Genomic DNA, 13,014 nt, shown 5'->3' with positions numbered 1-13,014 from the left:
TAATGAAACAGAGAGGAGCAAATATTCTGTCTCACTGAAATGTTTCCTATAATCACAGAAATTACAGAAGAGAAACACTGCTGAAGAACAGGAAAAGAAATTGCTTCTGTTCCTAGCTGCAGTGTCACTGGATTAATGACTATTTCTCTAAGGGAACAGATTCCCAACACTCAGGGTATTGTGCAGCAGGACTAGCTGTCCTGCCTCTCTTCCCTGGGACCTCACACAGCAAAACCCTTTACACAGCCAGACACCAAAGGAGAGCACACCAGCATCCCAGGCTGCGTGGCACAGGGTATTCACTACAACTTCAGGAGTTCTTTCAGGGCTTTTTTGGCTGAGATAGATGAGTGGCAAGGGTGGAGCACATCTCAGGCTTATGCAACCATTAAAAATAGAGCTCCAAGTGTATTTTCTCCTGCTCTCCTAGACTGCATTACTTCTGGGACTTGTCCAAAAAGAGATTCAGTAGGGTAGCTGGGGGTAGAAGATCTCTGAATACAGTAGCAAGTGCTCTGTTTTCCTTCATTTTCCAGTTTCTGTAATGCAGTGAAGGAAAAGTAAGCTACAGACAGTGCTGCTTTTGTATTAGCTCCCCAAATCAAAGATCTCAGCTGTTAGAAATTAGAGTGTGGTTACTTCTTTGACCCCTCTAATTTCTGTAGAGAGCAGTGATCTAGTCTCACAGGCATCCCCCCAGCCAAGCCCCCGGGATTAGGAGTGAAGTTTTCTCAGTGTGCCAGGCTGTTTGAAGTAGATGCCCAGAGAAGGAGAGCTAAAAGCTTCAGGAGCTTTTGCTGTGCTAATCCATCATCCACTGACAACCGGGTGGTTCAAGAGAGCTGGATGCTTTATGGAAGGAGGAGGGAGGTTTCTCATGAGAAGTGGGATTTTAACAGCAAAAGAGATATGTGAAAGCTTTAATCCTTGTGCCAGGGTGTGTTTCTGTTTAAGGAGGTTCTGACCTTATCCTTTGTCAGGAAAGATGGCTGTGAACCCAGCTCTGCAGCTGGCTGAATTGTGTATTTATTTCTTTAAACAGCCACAGTTGTGACCAGCCAGAAGGATAACTGAGCTGCAGCTGCTGAAGTCCAGAGGGTGCTCCAGAGGAAAGGTCAGCACAGCACTTCCAAGCAGAGTGTGTGGAATTCCCTAAGAGTTAACAGCTGGGAGGAGATAAAGCCCCATACTACAGCTGGATACTGATCTTTGTGTGCGAACATAGCTAGTGCTGTTACAAAGTATTCCAGGCTTTTGAAATAATACATGCTTATGTATTGTGATTGATAGTGTTCGAAAGGGGCACCACCAGCAGACCTGGAGAGTGCTTCTCTGAAAATAAGAAGACCCGAAGAGAGAAGAAATCAGTGATAACACAGCATGTGATCATACCTATGCTCCTTTGGCAGTCTGAACAAGCAGTCAGCCTGCTGCTCTGCAGACAGCAATGTGTTACAGGACTTTCAAGAGCATCTTGTGCTAATTTTCCAAACTTCTGGGAAAAGGGAAGCGCAAGGGGGCTTTTGTGCCCAGTTAATTTTATGGAGTGCACTGAGTAAGGGTGGATTTATTTTCCAAGCTAGACATTTCAAACGCTGCTTTGTGTTTCTTCACTGGGGATGCAGGGTACTGTTTTATTGCCTTGTGTAAATTGCTCGTTACTTTACTGAAGTATAAAAACTCTTGGCAAGGCTACACCATCCCATTATCTTTCAATTAGGTGGGCAATAATTGCCTAAACAAACACAAAATCTTATTAAACTCACAAATGCCTAGAAATCAAAACAAGAACAGGGACTTCCAGTACGCTGTAATGAAGAAATGAATGTGGTTTTTAACTACTGAACATAACAAAATTTGAAAAGCACCTTGAAAGCTAAAATAAAAGCAAGTCTGACATCAGTGCTGCCTGCAGCCTTTCCCTGTTTTTCTGTCTGCCTCCTTTCCTATTAGTGTGCCACATTGTTGGTTGTCAGCACTGACCAAATCCCATGGAACTGCTGATATTTTTGCTTGCAGATATAAACTCAGTAGGGATAGGTGGTGAAAGGAGAAGGTGGCAGTTTCTTGTGTTTGCTCAGCCCTTGGAGAGGGCACCATGCCTGTCCTAGACTCAGTACTTGTGCCTCTTCCTGCACACAAGGGGCAGAAACCAAATCAACAGCTAACCCCCCCCCCTGAAGCATTTGTCCTTCATGAAATCTGACCTCATCTCAGACAAACCTCAGCACATTTGTCACCAGGAATTTGTGAGTCATGCCTGAGAAGCCTCATATTTTGAAAATAAGTTTAATGTTGTGCAAAGGTGGTTGCTGTGTGGGAGAGCCCCATTCTGGGCTCTCAGTCAAGACTGAGACAAGATGGTGTATGGATGGCTGCTAAATAAAAGAACATATATAAGCACATTTTCCTTCTTTATGTAGTGAACTTAACAGATCTAGGACAAATTCTGTTAATATCAGCTGCATCAGTGAGCCCTCAGCATCCCCAGGCTATGCCACCCTCTTTAAGTGCTAATGGAAGGTTATCAAGCATCTGTAACTCAGCCAAAATTGGTGAAAGCAGCAGATTTCACACTCAAGGTGTGCACATCCTGCCAAACCTCCAGGCTTGGGTAGCATTTTATTTTCTCAACAAATCAGGGAGAAGAATGCTCAAAACCACATATCTATCCCAAATCTTAGCCACAGAAAATAGGGTGATTACAGCTGAAACCTTCCTAAAAAATGCAGAAATGCCTGAGGCAGACAGCCCACATGGAAACTCTTAGCTCTAAGTGCTCAACAGAGATACAGAGAAAGGTCTTCTGCTGGGAGGCACTGCCCATACATGCAGGAGATGCTCATCCTTTGTGCTGGAAGGAGAAGAGCTGGGCATGCTGCTTTCCCCTGAAATATAAACAACCAACCATTCTTCTCCTCATTTGAAACAGTGAATGTTTAAATGCTGTGCAAATTCCAGGTTGGATAGCATTGTTATGCCCAGTTAAATGGTTATGGTGGTTTTCAATTAAACTCATAATTCTTTTTGATTGCCTGCAGCATCACCAGACACTAACAAAACCCTCTTGATCCTGGGGGGTGAGATAGGCTGTAAAGTGCATTGACACCCTGCGATTGTCATTGCTGTGTACCTCTTACAGCCAGGTTAACTATCACTAAAGCATTTATGCAGAAGATGCTGGCTATAATGAATGCAAGCAGGTGCATCTGCCAGGGTGGAGACACTGAAGGACGATAGCTCCAGAACAAGGGAAATGAGGTGCTGGGAGTCCAGTTTCAACTGTCCTCACTCTGGATTGATTTCTCCTAATAAAAGGGCTCAGCTGGATGAATATGGGACAGCAGTGACATGGCCAAGCATCTCCAGTTTAGGCTCCATCCAAAGGATGATGGTATAGTGGATGCAACAATTACTTAGTGAGCATAGTGATGACGGGTTTATGGTTGGATCTGATGATCTTAGAAGTTGTGACACTATAATGTGATGGAAATATCAGCAATAATAGTGAAGTGGAGAAGTCTTTGGCTGCAGCAAATAAGGACAAGCCCAAATACAGTAGCTGGGGATGCAGAAATGAAGGAAGAAAATCTGCTTACCTTTGGAAGACTTCATGCAGGCAGAGATCTCCAAATGATATACCCTTGCTTCCCCTGACAACATTTAAATAAGATCTGGGAAGGGGTGGATCCTGTCTTCACCCTTTCCAGTCACTCAGGTACATTGGATGCACCTGAGCTTCTCAAGGTTGGCCCCACCTTCCACCACCAGGTACTCAATCACTGTTTCAAGACATGACTTAGAATTCCTGTTACAGAAGTCTTTTCCAACCTTATTGAGTGTATGACTCTATAGGGGAAAGAAAGCAAGATTAAACTGGGTTTATGGGTAGGTATGCATACAAGCCCCAGATCCACTGATGGCACCTGAGTCCAGAAAGGCAGAGGTTCAATACAGTCTCCAGCAGATTTCTCTTGCCAGTGCTGGGCTGGATGGCAATCTCACAATCCACCCCAAGTCTCAGCATTTCTGCTGGGGATGCAGGCAAGTAGCCAGGTTGAGTACCATTCCCTTGGCAAAGGAATTTGCTGCATGGCACGACAGGCTCACATTGTGAAGCAAGAACTTAGATGTCTTCTTCCTGATGGTCTTGCATGACATCCCTGATGGATCCTGAGGACAGGCATCTCAGAACACCATGAGACCCGAGGCCTCAAGATAGCCCTTCCCATTCTCCATCCTGGAAGGATTACAAGCAATCTAACGTCCAGACTTCATGGGGTCACAACACCACTTTCTAAAAGAAGCCCATTTGATACATGGCACATTTGGGGTTGTGGAAAAATTTATTAAGTGCTTGACAGCTTTTTCCAGGAGGACTTTGAGTAAATTTTCTTCCAAGTGTCTGCAGCCGGTTATAGCTTGGAATATGTGATCTCATGGCATTTGTATTTACACCTCTCACTAAACCTATTTTTCCTTACAGCATCAGTACCTCTAGGTTACTGTGAGGCATCAAGTGAAGTCACTGTAAGGTCACCCACAGGATACTGCCTCCTACACAGTGCACATCAGTTTGGCTGCGGGACAGCTACAGCTGAAGTTACTTTCTGTAGCTATGAGCTGAAGAAATACAAGCAAGGGATATTAAAGTGATGAAATAACACGATAAAAAAGGGGGAAACACTATAGGGAAAACTCCCTATAGTGGCTGGGAGCAGTTACAAAGATTTGATGTCACCTCTCTCCCAGAGGAGAATGGAGCTTTTGACTCGTTTGCTGAACAATTAGGAACACCATGGTGGGTTGATGGCTGGATTTGATGATCTTAGAGGTCCTTTCCAACATTATCAACTCTATGATTCCAAGCCTTGGCTCAGAAGAGAAGTACCAGCTTGTCTGACCCAGGCTGGAGGTAAGAAGCACCCTGATTCCCAACAAATCACCACTCTAAGGTGACCCACAGCTCCCCGAATGCCCAGAACTTTAACATTAAAAAATGTTTTTTTCCCCTATTCAGGACTTTTTTTTTTTTTTTCTGCACAGAAGAAACCTAGGTGATAAATACACCCCGTCCCAGAACTCACTGCTGCTGATTATTTTCCCCAGCAGAAAACCTAAGCCTCCTTCCACTCCTTAAGACAGTTGGATTTGTTCAGCCAAATGATGCAGAAGCATTCCAGCACCCGCTGGAAGCAGTGGTAGCTATCCCACTGACATCAATGGGCACAAACATTCCCAAGACTGGAAACCCCAAATTACCTGCATGTGTTCTGCATGTTTCTGAGGCCTTCCAACTGCTAATAAGATCATCATGTTGCAATAAGAAGTATGGCTATGTGAAACATTAGTGAGATTGTGCGTTAGTCCTGGTCTACTCCAGTTGATTGGAGAACTGCCATAAGTAAATCAGGGCTTGACCTCAAGTGTGATGAAAGCTAAGGCCAACTTTTGTTTGCTGCATGCACATGGACCAACCCACAGCTCGGGTCAGATAGGAGTGTATTATTCAGTGCTCCAATTACTACAACTGCTCAGAGTTTGAATGCTTCCCACTCACCTTGTTCTCAGCCTCATGGCTACAATGGGTGCAGGGAGAAAAAAGACACAGCATTTGCAAATGCAGCTTCAAAGTGCACCTTCAGAGTACATATTTGTAATTTATGGGTATCTTACTATCTATAGCTTGATGCTGCAAACAGTGGCAGCTGTGGAGCTGGAGGAGCAGCATGCGCTGGAGCAAAAAGAGGAAAAGCTCTTAGCTGGTTTACTGCCATATGGATGGTTCCCAGTGCAAGATAAATGAATTAGTCTCATTACTTCTGCCTGTTTTTCCTGGCTCTCCTGGGAGTCTCAACTTCAGCTTGTAGCTGAACTGAGTTGATTTTTTCCCCCACAGGCACAGCACAAGATTCCTGGATCAGACCCTTTGGGAGATGCTGGTTTTGCATGGTCTATGTGTGAAGAGCACCTTCCAAATGGAGACATAGGTGCCTCACACAGAACTGCAGCCTCCATCACCTCCAGCAGCTATCCCTATCCCACTGGAAGCAGTGATGTCTTCCCTCCCTTCCTTCAAACAGATCCTAGGGCAAGAGGGCATAGGAGCATATAGAGGGTATGTGGGGAGCTGCTAGAGACAGACAAGGGTAGCAAGCAAGAAACAGGTTTGTATTGCAGGAAGAATTTGAGATGCACTGCCAAGTGGTGATTGTAGGGGAACAGCAAGAGAATGCCATTTAAGTGATACAATGGCCCCTTGGTCTTTCTCTTCCCCAACTTTTGCTGCAGCTGTGTCTGCCCATGATACAGCCCTCCTACCAGCTCCTCTTCTGGGGCTGATTTCATAGAAAAAGAGAAAGTAAGAGAGAATTGCTTAAAACAGATGGCAGAGCAAGGGAGGGCCAAAAAAAAGGTATGAGGATCTCGCTGGGGGCAGGCAGACCCTGACACCTGAGGGGACACCAAAACCCCAGAGTGTCACAGGCAGGAGCAGGCTATGGGGGAGACCTCCCACTCCCAGGTGTACACACTTGGCTCTGCTCCTGGGGGAGTTCAAGGCTCTACAACACAAGGCCAAAACCTCATCCCTGGTTTTCCCCATCCACACATCCCACCAAGCACTGCTCCATCCTGCCAAAGCAGTGAGACAGTAGGGGAAAATACCTCAGCCCTTCACCCCACTGCTCCCTCTTGGAGCATCTCCCTGTAGCAGGGAAACACAGAAAGGAAAATGGACTTGGTGGAACTATAGGGATTATGTTTGCATCATTCTTATGTAACAAGGCTCAATGCTGTGCAAGGCAGACAAAACCCAGGATGAAGGGGCTCTGTCACAGGCAAGACCGCCCCACATCAAAGCCCAGAGTTCCAGCTGGCAGCCCCAGGAAAAGCCAGTCAGCATTATATGGGACAAAGCAGCCTGGCTGCACTGAGGAGGCAGAAAACACAGTTTTAGAGAGAGCAAAGTCATGGCTTTTATTGACAAGTGTAGGCTTAAAGGGATTACGAGGGCATAATGGCTCCCTTCTGGTTCACTCATCAGTCTTCTATTCCCTGCAAGTTGGGTAGGTAGCCACCCCTGCATTCAAGAGGAGAATGCAAGGACAGGGGAAGAAAGAAGCAATGTGAGGAAAGGTCAAAGCCAATAGGCTCTACACAAATTCCTTCCACCTCCCCTTGGCTACAGGCTGAGCATTAAGTAGGGAGGAAAAGCTGCTGCTAGTGGCATGCCCAGGGTTATTTAGGACATCACCAGGTTTCCAGCAGCACAGGGCCCCGCATGCCACAGCCTGTGCCAATGTAACCTAGGCAATCACCGCTGCTTGCCTTGTGATCACAGGGGAGCCAGGTTGCTGCCACTGCCTGCCAACCCCGCTCCTCTGCTGCCCCCCAGCTTCTCCAAGAGCTCTGCCCAGGACCCTGAGTAGCTCCCTATCCCTGCACTGTATAAGCATCTCCTTATCCTGCTGGGTTGAGCTCGCCTTCTCACCACACAAAACCTTTGTAACTGCATTCTTTTTGTTCTGAAGCAATCAAAGCTCTACTTCAGATCACCCCAATTGGATTCACCGTGTGTGAAGCATCAGTGGATTGCTGCTGTTTGTGTGCTTCTCACCAGCCTGCCCCAAACAGAGAACCCACAATGAAGCTATAAGCAGCTCAGTGTGCCAAGGAACAGCAGCAGGCTCACTCCAGGAGCCAGAAATCCACACGATGGGATCTAGGTCAGGTACACAAGCTGATGGAAGAGCCATGTTTGACTGCTAGAAAACAGGCAGGGTCCCATCAGCCCCAACAAGATCATATACACAGAAGGGCACAAAAGCTCTTCTGGAGTCTTCATAGGAGATGTCTTCTTTAAGTTATCAAGTAAAGTGAATATCATTTGCTTGCACTGGAGACAGTAATATTATCATTCTGTTTCAGATGTCCACAGCACTTGGCAGGGATTAACTAGTCAACCTCCATAACAGATTCAAGCAGATGATGCTTAAGCAGAAATATTCCCCACTTAAATCTCACAGGTGGTGATATTTCTCCAAGCCTAAACTTCAGAACCAGCAGCTCCCAAATACAGGATGGGAACAGGAACTCCTGCATGCTCCCTGGACTGCCTTCCTGTGTCCTTAGAGAAGCCCAGCAATAAGAAAACAACTGGGAAGTTCAAAAACACAGATGCGAGGGTCCTGCTGGGAGCAGACAGACCTGAGGGTCACAGGCAGGATCTGGCCATGGGGGAAAGACCACCACTCCCAGGTGTGGGCATGCACACCTGGCAGGGGTCAAAACACCACACGGCCTTCCTCTCCTCACAGCTGGATGATTAATTTCTCCTTAATGTCCTGATGGAATCCTGTTTTCATATGGTCTGAAGGATCTGAGAGACCAGCTCAAAGGGCCTGACATGCTGTGAAGATGGTGGGACAGTCAGAAACAGCACCTCTGTGTTGCAATAGGAGCAAGGACCCAGAAGAATCATCCAAAGTGTGCAAGCCCTGAGATGAGTAGCAGCCCAGCTAGAAACCCACACACTGGGGAGGCAGTGCTGCCTCTGTGCAGGCTCAGCACCAGCAGATGGAGCTACATGAGCAGAGCAGCAGATGGAGAGAGCACCCACTATGCCCACAGGCCTGGAGGGGGAACTGGGTTAGGGATCACCAGGGTGCAGCAGAGGTGATGCTGCTTTGGCCACAGATTTTTGGCACAGGAAGGCTGAGGCTCCCCAAGCTGTGCAGAGACTGTTTCCTTTGGAGGACTAAGATGATGCTTTGTAGCTGGTCTTCTAAGTGATGTGGAAAAGAAAGCCCAATAAACAGTTGGAAAAGTGACCTGCTAAAGCACAATAGCCACAAAACATGTCAGCACACTACCTCAGGAAAAATGCATTCTGCACAGTTTAAAGCAGAGAGCAATGCTGCCACTGCACGGAGCTGTAGAGGCAGCTTCTCCTCACCAGGCTTTGCAACCAGCTTAAATATTCAGTCCCACTGACCCAGAGAGGCTGATCCCGACCACAGATACTGCTAGGGGAGACCCTCTCCTCAGATTTCCGTCTCCTCCAGGAAAACCCTCCCTTCCTGAACCTTATTTTTTTCCTTAAAGGAGATGGGGAAAAAACTCCCTTCTGCTGTCACGAATCTCTGTGAACTTTGAGGAAAAAGGGGGGGGAGGGAACATAACAAAAAACAAAACAACAAAACAACCACCACGTTTTGTGAAGAAATAAAAGCCCTACGAACTCCCAAGCTCCTGTGCAGGCAGCACGGAGCACTCAGCCCGGCCCCGCTCGGTGCAGCCGCAATTCTCCCGCAGGACGCAGTTCCGCGGTCGCCCGGCTGGCTGCAGTGTCCGCTCTGCTTTGGGAGCAGCGGGAGCTCAGCATCCCGGCAGCAGCTGGGAGCAGCGGGCTTATGCATCTCCAGCAGTTAACTCCACGGGCTCGGCTGCTCAGCAGCATCCCTCTCTCTGAGAAACCACACAAGGTAGAAAAAGGATCTGGGAGATCTCTTGAGTTCAGGTGACCAGGCAGCCACTATCACAAAGTTATAAATCCTCCCATGCCTTCACCATGGCATTCTCAGGCACTCCCCCTCTTGCTGGAGCCAGGTCTGGCTGTGTAAAGCATGTCTGCACTGGCCAAGGTTGGAAGGTAAATACACAGCTGTCTATATTTTATCAGTTGGGTTCATTTGGCTAGGAACACAGATGACTTTAACCAACACAGGTTGGAGCACAAGCTGACTGCCTGGCTTTGTCCAGCCCCACAGGAGCAGCTCACCTGTATCCCATTCTCAGACCTCACCAAATTCAGCATGGACCCTACCAGGTTATTTCTTACCTAGTTGCTGTTAACTAGAATGCACCCTTTCTCCTACACATGCAAAAGCTTGCCACCACCAACCACAGAAGGAAATACATCAGAGGTGGTTCCTGCAACAGCTCCACACTCTGCTTTAACCTTTTCACCCTACACCTTCATCATCCTCACCCCCTTCAGCCAAACCACCCCTCCACCTTCAGCAAAGCCCATCCTCTCCCTTCCCAGATCACTCTCCTCCTCATGCCCTATATCTATCACAAGTCCTTTCTTGCTATCTTGGTAATCTCTCAAGATAAGGCTGCCAAGGAAGCACAGGAACCTGCACCCCCACACAGGGGAAAGCCCTTCAGCAAGGCACATTACCTTGGCTTGCTGTCATCCATCTTAAGTAAAACACTGAACAGGAAGATCCCAGTGGGTGAGCCCAGCAATCTCCAAGGACTGATGAACACACAGGCACTCTCCTCACAAACTACCTTAACTGCCAAACATCCTCCAGACCTGGTGTTTTATATGTGTGATTGCTAATAGCCACCACGGGGTTTACCCACTGTAATGGCACAACAAGCTGCAGAGCCCATGTACCACACCTGCTGCAGCTCCCAGCTCCTCCTCTGCCAGATGGAGAAACGAGAGGCACAGCTGAGATAGTGCAGATAAGATAACACAAGCTCACTGATGCTTCCAGATGATGCTAAGGAATCACCCATGCAGGTGACAAGGTTTGTTGAGGGGACAGCATAGGAGATGCTGTATCGGATGGGTTGGGTGAATCATGTCTTGCTGCTGATTTCTTCCCATTGATAATGACAGGAGCCTCGATGGCTGCTACAGATACCTACACCTGTGCTACTGTGCTGGCAGCTGAGCTCTCAGCCATTTGTGGCTGGCTCTGCTCTGCCACAAGATCACCAGTTGGCCTGTCACCCTGTGGTGACACACCACACAGGCTCAGGCCACCATGAGTTCACAGCCCTTGGTTTAAGGACCCAAGGGCCCTGAGATGGTTTTCAAAGACTTTTGGCAATTTGGTTGAGCAATGTTGCTACGTGCCTGGCACAGCTTGTCATATAGAGAGGTGTTCCTATGTTTTAAATGTGGATATAAATAAGTTTTTTACAAGAAGGACAATGAAACACTGGCACAGGTTGCCCAGAGAGATAGGGGATGCCCCATCCCTGGATATACCCACTGTCAGGCTGGATGGGGCTCTGAGCAGCTGATGGAGTTGTAGGTGGCCCTGCTGACTGCAGGGAGTCACACCAGATGGCATTTAAGGGTCCCTTCCAACTCAGACCATTCTGTGATTCTCTGAAGAGGTCTCAGCTCCTTCCCAGGAAAACATCACACCGGGGACACATTCACCATCTCTCCACCCTTATGCAGTATTTGCATTCAAGCTGCAGCCCCTTTACTGTTCCCAGAGCTCAGATGCCCCTCACCATCTGTTGTTTTTTCCTACTTCTGAAGCCATCAATTTCCACTGGCAGAATAGTCACTGGGTTTGAGGCAAAAGCAGCGTTAAGATTACTGTTTAGCTGCTCATGCTTCAGTCTGGAATGCACCTTCCCCCCCACCCCCCTTTTTGTTCCCAGGAATGTTTGTAAGTAAATTCAGGGCTGAATAACAGAGCAAATGGGAGCCCTCAGAGCTGCCCACGTTACAGGTATGGTAATTCCAAACTGATCCTCCTTTGTGCTGATAACAGGGCTTGCTATTGTTTTCCCGAAGTCCACATGTCCCAAAACACTGCCGGTGTAGATAATTGCAGCAAGCACATGCTTTTGGATCTGTTTCTAAAACAAGCCTGGGATTGCAGCTTTTTAAAAATCATGGCTCTGATCATGTTTGGGTTTTGTTTTGTTTTTTTCTTTTTTTATAAACGCAAAAGCAAAACTTTCCTTGGCTCAGAATGAAGAAGGATCTAGCTCTTAAACAGAGCGTATAAAAGGGCAGATGCGCCCCTCCTTTGTCTGCTTGTGATGAATGAACAAAGCCTAAAAACTTTCAGCATTTCCCTGGTTGTTGTTTTTTCCCTTTGATTTCATTTTCTTTTTCAGCTGCAGAAGCTGAGCAACGTGAAACTGCTTTTGCTCTTCAACTCCACGGGTGATGCCTAGTTAGGTTAAGCTACATCTCTGCCAACATAGGGTTTCCTCCTAGCTTTGCCTGAGTGCATGATGGCCATCCCTCCATCCATCTCTTTTGCTGCTGTGTGGCTGTGCAGCCAAGATTGCAAACCTCACAGAGCTAAAGAAAGAAAATGAGCAAGGGCTGGGTCAGTGAGCAGGGTGCTTCCAGAGGCTATTGAATGGCGAAAACCAGGGGACGCTTTGGCATCTTTGCTATCCAGCAGCTGGGCAGAAGAGGTTTTCCTGTGCTCTGGACCTTCATTTCACCTTTGCTTCACAGTTCCTTTAGCACAGATGCACCTGATGCACAATAGAAAATGAGGAAAATCCAAAATACATTTAGATTTGGACAAAAGAAAGGAAACTTCTCCCCGTGTCCCTCTTGCCCATCTCCTGGCTCATCTAGCACAGATATGGGGCTGTAAACATGGTGACTCTTGGGGCCTAACTTGTCGTGTGACACTGCTGCGGTGCTGCCGAGTGTCCCAGTGCAGAGAGATGGTAATTACATCTCACCTTACTGAGTGTTTTGGCTCACTCGCCTCCTATTGCCTCCCCAGACCTGCCCGACTCGTTTGGCCGCTGCTACCAGACCTGCTTATTATTCTGCACATCCACCCACTGCCCTTTCATGTGCATTCATGTTTGTGCCTAAAAGCTGCAAAGGGACATTTTTGGGGTGGGGGCGGGGAGGAAGTTGATGAGGGTTTGGTGCTGCCCCCTACTCTGGGACTCTGGTGCCAGCAGGGATGTCTGCTCCATTTGGCACACAGTGATGGCAAGCAGAGGCTGTGAGGGTGAGTCACGCTGTTACAAAACACGGAAAATTTAATGAGATGCTTCCTGAAACTTCGGTTCTGCTCCCACAAAGCCTAAGAGCGAGGGCAGACCAGACAAGAGCAAAAGAGTGGGTTCAAGGCAGGATCCCTGAAGCTACATACCCCCTTCTGCCTCCAGGTATAGACAGAAGCAGCCTCTTGCCATGAAGCTTTGTTCTGTCCAATAATGATGCCCTTCCAGGTGCCCTGATTCTGTATGTCCGCATATGTGGCAATAACA

Source organism: Excalfactoria chinensis, chromosome 9 (assembly GCF_039878825.1).
Source record: "Excalfactoria chinensis isolate bCotChi1 chromosome 9, bCotChi1.hap2, whole genome shotgun sequence".
Taxonomy (NCBI): Eukaryota; Metazoa; Chordata; class Aves; order Galliformes; family Phasianidae; genus Excalfactoria; species Excalfactoria chinensis.
This window is presented reverse-complemented; position numbering follows the sequence as displayed.